Source organism: Camelus bactrianus, chromosome 14 (genome assembly GCF_048773025.1).
Source record: "Camelus bactrianus isolate YW-2024 breed Bactrian camel chromosome 14, ASM4877302v1, whole genome shotgun sequence".
NCBI lineage: Eukaryota > Metazoa > Chordata > Mammalia > Artiodactyla > Camelidae > Camelus > Camelus bactrianus.
The window spans coordinates 42437485-42452314 of NC_133552.1; the positions used below are offsets into that span (position 1 = coordinate 42437485).

At 39.1% G+C, this 14830-nt stretch overlaps 2 long non-coding RNA genes across 7 annotated transcripts in view; one reads left to right on the top strand and one right to left on the bottom strand.

Annotated features, from left to right (window-relative positions):
• Positions 1 to 4643: 4643 nt before the first annotated feature.
• Positions 4644 to 14830, top strand: part of LOC123613868 (uncharacterized) — a 64320-nt gene continuing 54133 nt past the window's right edge. Inside the window, exons 1-5 of one of the 6 annotated variants that reach the window (XR_012511733.1) lie at positions 4644 to 4820; positions 7764 to 7918; positions 8379 to 8439; positions 8579 to 8651; positions 9926 to 9961. This is a non-coding gene — a long non-coding RNA (uncharacterized LOC123613868). Of the gene's footprint in view, positions 4821 to 7763; positions 7919 to 8378; positions 8652 to 9787; positions 9962 to 14830 lie in introns of those variants that run through there. The other 5 variants (XR_012511735.1, XR_006721301.2, XR_006721302.2 and 2 more) reach the window with 5 other exon arrangements.
• Positions 4859 to 8591, bottom strand: LOC141579771 (uncharacterized). Its single transcript, XR_012511736.1, has 3 exons — positions 8456 to 8591; positions 6404 to 6568; positions 4859 to 5612 (listed from the first exon to the last, which is right to left on the bottom strand). It is a non-coding gene; the product is annotated as an uncharacterized LOC141579771 (long non-coding RNA).

The following is a 14830-nucleotide window of genomic DNA, read 5'->3' on the forward strand; positions in this document are numbered from 1 at the left end:
AAATAAATAAACCCAATTCTGCAACTCCCCCACCCCCCAAAAGAAAAATAAAAGCATGTGCAAGTTTTAGATCTCCTTATGAAGTAGGATGATGTTTCTATATCATTTAAAGTGTGTATATTAAAGCTGAAAGTCAAAGGCAGATTGGTTGGTGATATATTTCTGAAGTTGTCCAGAATCTTTTCTGGATCAAGGCAGTTATACATATATAAATAGGTATAAGAGAAGACAATGTGACAATCCCTGACAGATAATATTGTTCATACATCTACTGTGATGGATAACAATGTGTCAGGTTATGATCTTGAATCCAAGAGTTAGTAAAATAAGTGTTTATAGTGAAAACATAAACATTATTAGGACATTATTATTCAATATTCAGTACTAGTAATTTTAAGAAAGGTCAAAGATCATTAAGTTTCAAAAAGCAAATTAACTGAGTGCCTGTCCTGTACAGGGCTATATTCTCTGTGATGACGATAGAGCTGTGATCAAGACAAAAAACTGCCTTCTCTGGGAACAGCCAACACATAGCACCCTGACTATCTGCCAGGCACAGACTCAAGCCTTTTACATATGTTAACTTTGAAAATCTTCAATTAATCCTCTGAAATACTATTATTATCTCATTTCACAGATGAGGAAACTGAGGCACAGAGATATTAAAAATACTGCCCGAGGTCCATGTTGGTAGGTAGTCAGAAAGCCAGGTTTCACACCCAAGCGATCTGTTCCAGTGATGAAGCCATGAAATGAAAATCTAGGATCTGGGCAATGGATGCAAAATTGATGACTCATTTATTAATGATCTTGAGAAGTGTTTTCCCCGAATATCAGCTCATGGGTGGTTTCCAGCTGCAACCTGTATCCCAAGTTGCCACTGATTCAGAAGAAAGCAAATCCTAGGAGTTACAATAAAGGCATTGTCACTCGTCTCTGGTATGTGTTGATCAGCTCTGCTGCAAATAGCAAAATTACAAATGGATTCTGTCCAACACCCTTGACCTTGCAAACATCTGTTATTTTAGATGTCTCTAGAAGGCATCTGCAGGGGGAATGGTAGTGTTTGTATCCAGACTATAGCAAACATGTTACTTTGTCACTGTGTATGTAGAATGCCCGTGCTCTCTGGATAAGTTCTATTAAAGTAAAGCAAAACATGTCACAGCTTGACTGAACCGGACGGACCAGCACGTAGAAGCCTAGCGACCTGACTTACCACTAGGGAATGCTTCAAAAAACAACTCTTGACAATAATGTTCACACTGATGTGCTTTGAAGGAAATATGTCCCTTGGTTTATACACCGAAAGTGCTTTCAAATGAAAATGAGTTTCGCATGTAGACTTAAGGAGGAGAACAGAAGCTGACCCAGGCCTGAGTAACTCAGGCATTGAGAGATTGAGCAGATGAGGTCACCCCCAGGCCAGGCCAGGCAGAGCCCACACCCCTGAGCAGCCAAGCAGGACCGACCGTGGGGAGGCTCAGCGGAACTCCAGCCACTACTAGGAAACAGCTCAAATGCAGGCCTTAGTGACAAGTCCAGCTTCATCTTTATATGCGGAAGATCGCTCTGGAGTGCTTAGACGGCTTTCGTGCTTATGTGGTTTGTGAAAGAAGAAAAAGGTCTTTTTGACATATTTTCCAGTAGGTTTCTTGGCTTAGTTATACCAAGGTCAGGCAGGTGGATTTAGTGGACAGTAACTCCAGGCAAAGAAAATTTCTGCAAAATGTCACAGGTGTGATTCTCAAGCTTCAGTTTACTCTACTAGCTACGGTTATTAGTATTGATGAACTATGGTTAAATTTTTTTCTAAAATTAGCTCTTCCTTTGTTCTAGTCTTGCAGGTAGAGGCCAAACTGTGTATGTGTATGTGTGTCTGTGTGTATGTATATATGTGTATGTGTATTGTGTATATATATGTGTCTGTATGTGTATGGGTCTGTCTGTATGTATGTGTATGACTGTACGCATATGTATGTGTGTATGTGTATGTGTGTGTCTATGTGTATGTATGTGTGTGTGTGTTTTCCTACAGTCTCTCATCAATGGTATTCATAAACAGAGAATCTGTGACTTGTATCTGATAAAGAAGGTTTTTCTGATGCAGTATTCTTATGGTTTGAATTGATATGTTCAAGTCTTAACTCCTTGAATGTGAATGTGGTTTCATTTGGAAATAAGGCCTCTGCAGAGGTAATCAAGTTAAGATGAAGTCATACTGGACTGGGGGGTGGTCCCTAAATTCAATATAACTGGTCTCCTTGTAAGAAGAGGGAAAGAGAAACACGTAGAGAGGAGAATGCCATGTAAAGCTGCGCAAGTGCGCGCGCTTGCACACACACACACATGGAAGAGACACACGGCGGTAATGGAGGCAGAGATTGGAGTGACACAGCTATAAGCCAAGGAACACAGAGGACAGCTGGCAACTGCCAGAGCTAAGAATGTGCAAGGAAGGCTCCTCCCCTAGAACCTTCAGAGAGAACGTGGCCCTGCAGACACCTTGGGTTTATGCTGTCAGCCTGCAGAGCTATGAGAGAGTAAAATTCTGTTGTTTTAAGCCACCCCATTAGCGGTACTTTGTTCTGGCAGCCCCAGGGAATTAATTCAAGTATCATTTTCCCATTGGGTACTGTGGGTCAAAACAGGAAAATGAGAGGCTTTCTGGATGAATCCTGAAATGTCAGCTCATGTTAATATGTTAGGCACTCTGAGATGGCTGGGACAGTGTGGGTCTATTAAAAGGGGCTTTCTGGCCCCTCCCCTATATAGAACCAGTTCTGAATTTCCCTGTGTTTGCTTGATGGACATGTCTAACACACTCTTAAACACCTTCTGAAGGGGAAGGGCGATCACCCTGACCACTGTCCTGGACGGTCCCTTTCCCAGTGGACCAGTTTCACAGATGATGCGGTGGCGGGGGTGAGAATACACGGGGGTTGGGGAATTGCTGCAAAGGTCTGGGCCGCATAGGTGGAGCTGGGAGTGATAAAAGTGCATATTATCCTGGAAAGTGACTGAAGAGAGAAGGCTCACTGGTTGGTGATCTCTGTACCCTGAAGAGATCCTTTCACTCTTGGCAGGAATGAACAGGGTGTACATATGACAAAGAAAGCCAGAATGAGCTCTTCCACTTTGACTGATACTTTTTTTTTTTCCTGGAGCCTGGAACCAATCGCCATGCTCATCATGCATGGTATATTTTGATGTGATGGTGTTGCAGCGTGGGGTTTCTGGAAACAGACTCTGAGGTGAAGGTTAGAGTGCAAGATGTTTATTAGGAATTAATACTTGAGAAAGGAAAGTGAAGAAAGGAGATATGGGCAGAGGAAGAGGTCAAACTGTAATATAGACCCAGTTAAGCCCTGGTCAGCCCAGCAGGGAGCTCTGGAGTAAATCCGAGCTGCCCCATGGTGAACACAATAACTGTATCTTTATATTCCTACCTTTCTTAGTCAGCACATGTGGGCTTCTGTGGAAAGGTCCTGACCTCAGTCAAGGGCATTCTCTGCAGGAGGAGTTTACAGTTGTAGTCTGTCTGCTGGTCATGCCCCTATCGCTGGGCAGCAAGTCATTCCTTGAAAAGAGATTAGGTGGTGCATCTCTGTCCACTATAGGTGTTAGTAGATTGACTTGATTGACTTGGGCTCTTGTAATAATGTTGAGGTATTGGTGGTGTTGGGAGCTGTGGGGAAGTTATAAGGGAGTATTCTGGGTGAAGAGTAAGCCAGTTGGTAGTAGACTGCTGATGTTATATAGAGGAGATGTAAATACAGAGCTTTTCTCCTAGACTTTTCTGATGTGCACCATCTGATGATCTTGGAATGTAGAAGGCGGGCAGACGGAGGAAGCATGGAATATCACACTTCAGTATTCAGCATATAACTTGGGAGATCAGATTAGCAACCAGGTAGCTAAATGTGTAGAGGCAGAAGGTCTCTTTGCAAAACAAGGTAATAGAGAGGTGTGGATAGGTAAAACAATACAGAGGAAGAAATGTCCCTTGTAGGATGGCATTATGGTCACTCACTTATTCAAAAGATGAACCTTGAAGGGTGAATGACGACTACTTAGGTAAAGAGGAGAAAGGGAAGAATTCTAAGCAGAGGGCCCGGTGGTACAGGAACTGGAATCCTTGTCATGGCCCTCTGTGATCCAGGCCTTCCATTCCATTTGCTGAAGAGAACAACAGAAATCTCCCTAGAGGATGCAAGGGCAAGGCTGAGGACAGAGACTGTGATGGGATGGAACTGTTGAAAGAAGTTGGGGCACAGAGCACGAGGGCACGTGTGGTGTGTGGGGAGGCATAGGGGTCAAGGAGGGTCTAGATGGAGGAGGGTCTTATCTACCACGTCAAGGGATGTAGATGCCTCCTAAGGGTGAAGGCATATCTTTGAAAGGCTTAGCAGGAAAGTAACATGAGCAAATTTATGCTTTAGAAAGGTCTCTGATAGTAGAGTGAAGAATGAATTGGAAAGAGGCAGGCCTTGAGCTGGGGAGACCAACAGGAGTATTTTGAAGGGATTTAGCAGAGAAGAGTTAAGTGGGCAGAACTGAGACTGAGTAAGCAACAAGAGGTGATAGATTGGATTTAGAGGGTTAAGAACAGGGAGGGGTCAAGGATGGACATGATTTCTGGTAGAGGAACCCGGATAAAATAAGCTCATCAAGCATTTGCTCACTTTACACTTGATTCCGTCTGTTCTCTTCATCCATGGCTGCATGGTTCTGAAAGGGATGATGATGAGCATAATTATAGAAAAAAGACTTACCTTCTTCCATCTGAACTGAAGCAAATGTAGAACCCAGGGCATGAAGTAAGTAGATTTGAATGACATGGGCTAGTCAATTGCTTTTGTGTCTCTTCCTCTTTGGTAAAATGGGGATAATACTACTGAGATCACTGTACCGTTGTGAGGGTAAATGGAAATAAATATGAATGTATTAATGTATATGAAAGCTTTTAGCCAGAGCCTGAAACAGAGCTGACACGTAAGTCTCCATTTATTCATTTGTTTAATAACAGTTTGTTTTAAAATATATTGTTAATGTTACCATTATATCACACACTGACATTTATTGAACACCTACAATGGTAAGGCACCAAGGAGGGTAAACAAATGTAACACCTTGTTTCTGTTCTTGAGGATTTTGTAGTCTTTTTAGGAAGACAATATTTATATATGTGAAAAAAATGTAAAACCAGTAAAATATTTAAACCATTTTTTATGACAGGGGTATTTATTTTATGCCTTTTAAATATATTATTTTATAGCTCACTATTTTTTTTAATAATTTCTAAATTTTATTGAAGCACAGTTTACAATGTGTCAATTTCTGGTGTACAGTATAATGTTTCAGGCTATTTAAACCTTTTTAATGGTTCAGGCAACAATAAGGAAAATGGGCAAGATACTGATGACGATTGCCAGTTGGATTGTTTAGATATACTTATTTAGAAGAAGATGTCCGTTTAATCTGGGGTCCTTAAAGAATGCTCTGAAGAAGCGGTCGGATTTGTGCCAGATTTTAAAGATGGGTTGGATTTTGTAGTGTAGATCACGGATTGGCAGTCAACTGCCTGGCCCACTGCCTGTTTTCATATGGACCTGTGAGCAAAGAATGGTGTTTAAATGGCTGAAAAAAATTTGAAAAAAAGAATAGTGTGTTATAACACATGCAAATTACATGAAATTTAAGTTTTAATATTCATAAATGAGATTTTATTGGAACACAGTCACACCCGCTCCTTTATATATTATCTGTGCTGCTTTTGAGAGACAATGGAGTTGAGTACTTGTGGCCTGCAAATTCTAGAATATTTACTATCTGGCCTTTTACAGAAAGTTTGCTGAGCTCTGGTGTAGATGGTGGAGGGGTCCATTCTGGGTATGCGACATGCCAAGAGTGAGAATGACTCTGTTGAAAGAAACAGAAAATCGAGTGTTTTCTTTCCTACACAGGAGCCTCACGGAAGCCAAGGGAGGGAACACAGGATGTCTTGAGAAGTAGGAGGCGTCAACAATGCCAAGTGGTACCAAGAGAGAACATAGATGCAATGGAGCAGAGGACATGGGCTTTTGCATTTTCCCCTCACTTCTGAGTTTTGAATCCCATGGAGGGAGTGGAGTGGAAGGAGAGTAGGAAGTAAGGGAGTAGAGGCGGAGCCTAAGACACTGGGTGGAAGCAGGAGGGTGTAGTGGAGAATTATCTGTGTGGTTTAGCACAGTACAGGGGAGACCTGTATCTGTCTGTATGCAGGGCATAGGGGGAATGGCAATTAGAGATGGAGCTTTTGAAGAGGCTCTGTACAGAAAGGCTGTTGAACAGTGAAGTTGGGGAAACATCAGGCCAACATTTTTTAGACTGACTTTTAAGTCTTCTGGCGACAGAAAAGTACCATTGTATAAGCTCCTTCTGAGTCCTTCCAACTCCACGTTCCTGAGCTCTGAGTCAAGGGACCCACGAAGGACTGGGAGTCAACAGACTGGAGTTTGCATCTGTCCCAATTTATTAGCTGTTGGCCTTGGGAAAGTTGCTGAATCTCTTTGCTCCATTTGCTTATCTGGGAACAGCAGATGATAATACAACCATCAGAGGATTATTGTGAGGAATAATGAGATGATTCTGTTTGGAAAATGTCAAAAGCATGAGATGTGGTGACTAGCAGGTTCTCAATTACAAATAGATATTAATACCACCTAAGATAGACAGTAAGAACTAATAATGAAGTTGCCACTGTGTTAAAGGACATTGGCTATTTATCCCAGAGATGGCACATACAATGCACATGTCACCACTCTCTGTCCCTGTGACCATGACACATTGTTAACTGATCACAGACCCTGTTACTGAAACCAGATGTGGCTTCAGAACTTTTTCAATACAATGCTCTAGAAACTACTGATGATTAGAGTTGGCACAAAATTTGAAACATTTTATATTCTGACCTAATGCATATTTAGCTATCTACAACATATGCATGGAATTCTTCCTGGAATTTTGCCACTGTGATCAGTAGATCTGGACTCATAGTTTGAAAGCTAAAATGTCAATTCCTTTTTTTTTAAATTGAAGTATAGTGGGTTTACCATGTTGTGTCAGTTTCTGGTGTACAGTATAGTGATTCGGTTATACACATATATATATTCTTTTTCATTATAGGCTATTACAAGGTATTGAATATAGTTTCCTGTGCTATATAGTAGGACCTTGTTGTTTATCTATTTTATGTATAGTAGTGTGTATCAGCAAATTCCAAGCTCCCAATTTATCCCTCCACCGCCCCCTCATTTCTCCCTGGTAACCACAAGTTTTTCTATGTCTATGAGTCTGATTCTGTTTTGTAAATAAGTTTATTTGTATCATTTTTATCATTTGTATCATTTTTTACATTCCATATATATGTGATATAATATTTCTTTCTCTATCTGGCTCACTTCACTTAGTATGACAATCTCCATTTTCTCCATTTTCTATCCATGCTGCTGCAAATGGCATTATTTTATTATTTTTTGTGGCTGAGTATTATTCCACCGTATATATAGACCACAACTTCTTTATCCAGTTAACTGTTGATGGACATTTAGGTTGCTTTCATGTCCTGGGTACTGTAAATAGTGCTGCCATGAACATTGGGGTGCATGTATCTTTTTGAATTAGAGTTTTCTCCAATATATTCCCAGGAGTGGGATTGTTGGATCATAGAGTAAGTCTATTTCTAGTTTTTAAAGGAATCTCTATACTGTTTTCCATACTAGCTGCACCAAACTACATTCCCACCAAAAGCACAGGAGGGTTCCCTTTTCTCCACACCCTCTCCAGCACAAATGCCAATTTCTACGGACACTTCTACTAACAGATAATGTCCTTTATCTTACAAAATAAGGACCATGTTGTCATACTTACCCTCAAGGTAAGTTTTTTTTTTTTTAATTGTCCTTTAAAAGTATCAATGACTTTGAAATTTCAGAATGAAATTAGAATGAAAAGTAGCCTAAAATTATACTTTTCTGTTTCCTCCAAACCTCAGGGAACATTTATACTTCATTTGTAAAGACTTAAATCTAAACCTTGGTTAAAGTTATGACCAAGTTTTCCTCTCACTTGAATATATGTAACGTTTATTGAAAGCAAATAAATGCATATGACTGAGGGTAGACATTTATATTCTCTAAAGCTCTTGATAAAAGCTTTACTCACAAAGCAGATTGCAATTCCTTGCTTATCAAATTTTTGTGTCTGTTATGAAAGAATTTTGTTTGTGCTGTGTATGAAGAAAATATATGTTACCTTGGAGTTTGGTGATAAGATCATGTTTCTGTGGTATCATTTTTTTCGAAGTATTTTGGTATTTTAAGATGTTATCTTTTCAGTTTTCACAGCATGCTAGGAAGAAGGAAGGACATGTTGTTCTCACCTACCAGTGAAATTGAGGTAAGCAGTTACTCACTCTCTTGCATTAGTCACTGATTGAGCTGGGAATGTGATACCAAACAGCGTCCTCTAGTCCCCAGACCATTGTGACCCTGCAGCAGTTCTGGTCAATCCATTAATCCCATTTTCTTTTTCTTAGTTAATGACTACACAGTTGACTCTTGCTTATCTGCTCTGACGGAAAAGGAAAGAACAGGACATAATCTCAAATGGTAGGCGATATAAAAGTAATTTGGATTTGGCGATGAAATATGTTTTTGTACTTGCATTGGAAGCTGGGCGCGTCCGGTGCTCTGGAAATTTATGGCATTCCGATCCAAGTGAAGAAACTGTGCAAGGAGACCTGGGGTGGGGGGAGTCACAAGGGCACTGAGTTTCTCTCTCTTGATTCCCAGCCTACCTGCTTCTACTCACTTTGCTCTGCTGAGGTTAAATGGCCTCATCTCTAGGACTGATGCATAGAACCAGTTTAAGTAAATCTCTTTTCTTTCTCTCCAAATCCCATTACGAGATATTCATCTCTTCCTTACCCTGGACATGAGAGAAACTGGTACTTTAGATTGTAAATTGTTAATCATTTCTTAAAGTTTTTTTTTTTTTTTTTTTTTGTATTTTGAATGCAAAGACACTATAACGTTCTAAGGAAATTTAAAGTAAGATTTTGTGACTATGTAATAATCAGAAGAATGAAAGAAAGAAGTTGAAAGCAGAATGGGTGCCAGCTAATGACAAGTGAAAGAGACACCTTATAAGAAAGTGAAAGTATTTTTTTACTCTAAGTTTTGAAAGTGTTGAGAATGAATCCATTTACAACATTTATTCCCATGTTCATTCAAAAAAAGCAAACAAACATTGCTTAATATTTATTCTATGCCAGGTACGATTAGTGACTGAATCGATGATAGAAATTTGCACAGAAACAAATACAAGAAGTTGAAAGTTAAAAGAGCTTGGTGGTATTTTTGTAATTCTTTTTTTTTGATTCAATATTTATTCATCCATAAATTTAATTGATTCATTCACTGAATTCATACACTGATATTTACTATTAATATTTATCTTTAATTGATTTATTCGTTTATCCATAAAAATGTTTCATTACCTACTTAAATACCTTTCTAGCCAAAACATGGGAGAAAATAATAATGTTAATAATTTTTCTTTCAATCTATTCTTTCATTAACTAGGAATAGTCTAAAATAACATTGCTCAAATTATTTTTCATTTAGTTCTCATGTTTAACAACATTATAGATGTACACAACTCAAAAGAGCCAAATTGTGTTTTAAGGTTTGTTTGAAAATCTTCATTTTTCTTTTTGCACCCCCTTGCTCTGCCCCTCTCCTGTCCCACCCTCTTCCTCTAATATTTTTCATTTCCCTTTCTTCACAGGCAACCAGTCTCAACTCTACTAAATGATTTGTGGGGCGTGGTATTTACCTCTTCAACTCTGAATAACATGTTCTCTGTCTCTCTTTCTCTCCAGTTTTAAGAATCATCTCTTGAGTTTTAACTACAGAAGGTGAGAATTTAACTTTTCATACACACTTTTCCAAATACTGCTAAATTCACCCATATTTCCCATCTTTCTTTTAAATAGAGTTATATTTTGGTCAGATTAAATCTCAATCTTTACATAATACAATTATATAATATGTAGTGTATTGTGTATAATGTAATTCATACAAGTTATATGGAATGAACCAGGCAGTATTAGTTCTTTTCTTTCCTACCTAAGTTTTGTTTCCCTTTGCCATCCTTTTGGGATTTCCTGTCTTCTTTTTCTGAAGATACTAGTTTTTCCTCTTAATTCAGTTTATTTACTTACTTTGACAAAGCATTCCTTCCACTTGCTTTCTGTACATTGATGCAAGGCAGACAAATAGTCTAACCCTTTGCATGTCTGAATATGTCTTTATTCTACCCAAATATAGTCAATGGCTTTCTTGTGACTGTATTTCCATGTTGGGAATCTTTTTTTTTTTTTTTTTTTTTGCAGAATTTTGAATGTATTGCTTTATTATTTTCTCCCATGTTTTTGCTAGAAAGTCCAGTGTCATTCTGATCTTTGTTCCTTGGTATGAAACCTGTTTTTTCCTCTCTGGAAAATTGTAAGATTATCGTTTTTTCTGGCCCCAGGGTTCTCTAATTTCACTGTGATGTATCTGGGTGTACAGCTACTTTTGTCCATTGGACTGAGTACTCAGAGGGCCATTCAATCAGGAAACTCATACCTTTTAGTTCTGGATAATTTTCTTAAATTATTTTAGTGCTGATTTTATTTCATCCATTTTCTCTGTTCTTTCATTCTAGAACTTTTATTATTTGGAAAACAAACACGCTGAATGAGTTCTCTAATTTGTACTTAATGTCCCTATTTTCCGTCACTGTCTCTTTGCTTTCTTTTGGGGATATTTTCTCAAAATGATCTTTCCATCTTCTATTGAGTTTTTCCTTATGATTTGACTTTTTTTTTTTTTTTTTTTTTTTTTAATGTTGTTACTTTGCCTCTGAAGATGTTAATGCTACCCTTTGGTCAGGTTTCCTCTCATTGCGTTGTCCCTGATTACTTTGCATTGTTTCTTTCCCCTCACTGTCTTTTACTTTAGATGCTTTCTTAACTGTCTTGTGATGCTTGGCTGTCTGGTCATAGCTAAAAGTGGGGCCCTGGAAGCTGTTTGGAGTCTCTTGGCATGAGGTCTGACTTGCTAACTGTCTGCTTCACTGAAAGTTTTATCGGAGAACCCAGTGTTAGCATCTTCAATTCTTTTACCTAAGCCTGGCTGCACTCTCCCAGGGAAAGCACCTCTGAGCTCTTTTCTGAGGACTCTGATTCTGGCTGTCAGCATTTTGGAAGCTGGAAGGAGAAGAAGGTCTCAACATTTAGTTTGTATGATTTCTCATAATCCCTTTTTTTTTCAGAACTGGTCCCAGTACTCTTGACTTAGCTTGGTGTCCTCTGAGCCATAGATCTTTTCTTTATCCTGTCCTGAGAGGAAGCCTTCAGTTTTCTCCTGAAGTAGCCTGAGATTTGGGAATTTTAATTGTTTCTTCTTTTAAGAAAAAATTTTTTGGCTTTAAAAATTTTTGTTTTTTGGAGGAGGGGAGGTAATTAGATTTATTTATTTATTATTATTACTTTTTTAATGGAGATACTGGGGATTGAACCCAGGACCTTTTGCATGCTAAGCACACACTTTACCACTGAGCTGTACCCACCCCCCATGAGCTGTACTCTCCACCCGATTGCTTCTTGATCATTCTTCCAACCAGTCTTCTTGGTTTTTAGCCCTATTTTCATCCCCAGTTTAAGATTACTCAATGTTGCCAGTTTCCAAGGTTTTGGGAGTTCTGTGGTATAATCCGATTAATTCTTGGCATTCCCTACTGTTTGCTTTCTGAGATCTACTAAGTTATTAACCACTAATCTTTCTGCTCCTCAGTTTCTAAAATTTACTAGTTGTATTCATATCTGCCATTTTCTTTATCTTTTTGGGTTTATGCTTTACCAAATCCTTTTACTTTTATTTTGGTGGGGTTTGCAAGATAGTAGAAACTTAGTGCTACTTCTAAATGGATATTTAAAATTATTAAGAGCATTTATTAATTAAGTACCCATTTTTATCATGTGGTCTTCCTCTAAGCATTCTATAATGAAAATTTTATATAGAGAATCTCAAAGGAATATGTGCTTACCTTGGTAGTAGAAGAATGCAGAAAGAAGATGTGGCGGTGAAGTTATTAACTGAGGTTATCCTAGCCCATTCAAACTCATACCTGTGGGCTGAGTCTAGTAGGTATTATCTGGCCTACATAGCATTGAATATTCTTTTAAAAGAGCCTCATTTTATAAATATATTTTATATTTATTTTATAAATCTGCACTTCTAACTTCTTTTCAAAATCAGGCAATCTGTCAATATTGGGTCTGCATTTCCATATGCAACAATCGGCTGGCACCAGGAAGATAAGGCATGTCTTCTGTGTTTCAACAAGTCCTCCTGTGTCCCACCCAGCCTGCTTTTTATTTATATTTCCTGCCTGGCCCTTGTAGGCAATCCAGCCTTCGAGGATAAAAACACTAGATATCACGTTCCTTGGGGCAAGCAGCCAAAGGGAAAGGACAGCGTTAAAAATGAGCTGCAAAGGCAGCAGCAGAAGGGATCCCAGTCTCATCAACCTCCACTTAATCTCTCTTAGGGGAATTGTCCAATGGACCACATCAAGGGGCGCTTTGATGAATATGGGCTCGGAACAAGGGTGTGGTTTGTGTGTACCAAAAGGATAGTGGCACTCCCGTAGAGACAGTCAGGTGTGTTTATCTGCCAGAAGGTCTCCATATTTATGTTGTCTTGCCAGGGACCAAAGTGTAGCTCTTTGATTAAACCCTCTGTGGATGAATGTCATATTTCTTTAGATACATTAATACCTCAGCTTATGTTCAAGTCTTGCTCTGGCCTGAATGTAATTTTACTCTCTTGGGTCATGACACTAACGATAACAATAAACGACATTTTTACAGGACATTTATTGGTGCCGTCAGCTGGCACATACATATATCAAGGAACTCCCACAGACGATGCAAAATAAGTGCCACTTCTTCTCATTGGAAACTTCAGGAAGCTGAGAGTTAAGTGATTTATCTAAGGTCACATGATAATGAGTGAAAGAGTCAGAATTTAAATCCAGGTCTGTCTGATTTTAAAGCCCATGAGTATTACCAGGATTCTAAATTGGTGTGTCCTTGCTTTCGTCCTGAATTACCAACTCTTGGCTCCACTTGTAGAATCCCACTTCAGCTTGAACAACAAAAGGAAATATAGTGAAAAATACAACCAAATTGAAAGAGCAAGGGTCTCACTGACCTTAAGGAACGAGTAGGACTGGGGGTCTGAATGGTGTCAGGGCTCTCTAGCTGCCTGACCTCTGCTTCCCCTCTGAAGCCAGCTCCATTCTCTTGCGTCGGAACCTGGCTCTCTCCATGGTGGAGGGTCTCAGGCAGAGGTTGACATGTCTACAGGCAATCTTTGATTTAGTGACTTGAAAAACAAGTGACTCTTCACTTGGCATCTCCAGTAAAGAAATCCTAGGAAGACTCTCAGTAGTTCTGTTGGGTTCATGTGTCCATCCTTGGACCAGTTGCTGTGTCCAGGAAGAGATATGACTGCAAATTGATCTCCATAAAACCCCTTTGTAAAGCTGATAGTCTGTTAACATGAGATGGGGGAAAGAGTGATGGATAGGCAAAAGTAATAGCTACGATGCCTCTGTTTGTGTTGATTTTTAAATATAAAGTGCAGTTTTACAATACATTTATTACTTTTATCAGAAAAAGTAAAAAACTGCAAGTCAAAAAATATCTAGTATTCACAGGATAATCTGAATGTTTTTGTTCAGATTCTTGGAGAGCACTTCACTGCTGGTCCTATGTCCCCATGTAACATTTTAGAACCTATAAAGGTACTAATGGACGGGGTTCACTAGGTCATAGATTACTGGCTTCAGTTACATAACTTGTACTGGAATAGGAAGTAGCCTTTAAAAAATTTTTTTTTAAAATTTTATTTTTGGTGGGGTAATTAGGTTTATTCGTTTACTTTTAATGGAGGTACTGGCAATTGAACCCAGTATCTCGTGCAAGCTAAGCAGACACTGTACCACTGAGATATACCTTCCTTCAGAAATAGTCTTGATTTAGATATTTGTAAGTCAGCCAAGTTACACAAAGTGAGGGATAACCTGGACTTAGTAGATTGATGAGTGAAGAGGGAGCTCCTGTTGAGGAACCATTACCAGAGGATCCTCATCTTTTTGATGGGTGGCAGAAAGATTTCCAGGAACTGTAAGATTAATAGTGTTCTTGAAAAATACAAGAGAGAAAGAGCCTGTGAGTTAGAACCAGATTCCAGGGAAGTTTGAGCTACTTGAAAGAGACTTAAAAATAGAACAAATAAATGTGGTCTCAATTGGCAAGTTTAAGTTCTTCCCACTGTACTCTACTACTCTGTGGGATGAGAATCCATGAAAAAATAAAAGGCAATAAAGAAGCTACATTTTGTTTGCTTGTGTGAGTTGGTTAAATTGCAATATTGCTACGATCTGATCAGATTTACTTTAAAAAAGATCCTTCAAGCTACGGTTTTAAGACTGTATTGGGGAGCAGTGGGGTGAATGGTAGGAAGACAGTTTAGGAGTCTTGTGATGACCTAGAAGAGAGCTGATGGTGGCCTGGATCCAGGGGAAACAGAAAGTAGGGGAGAAGTGGGTGGATGTGAGACATAGTAAAGGAAACCAGGATTTGGTGGCAGAAGATGGGAGTGAGAGAAAAAAACAGTGAAGGATTGGGACTGTCCTCCATCCAGGTTTCTGGCTTGGGCAGCTGGATGGGTGA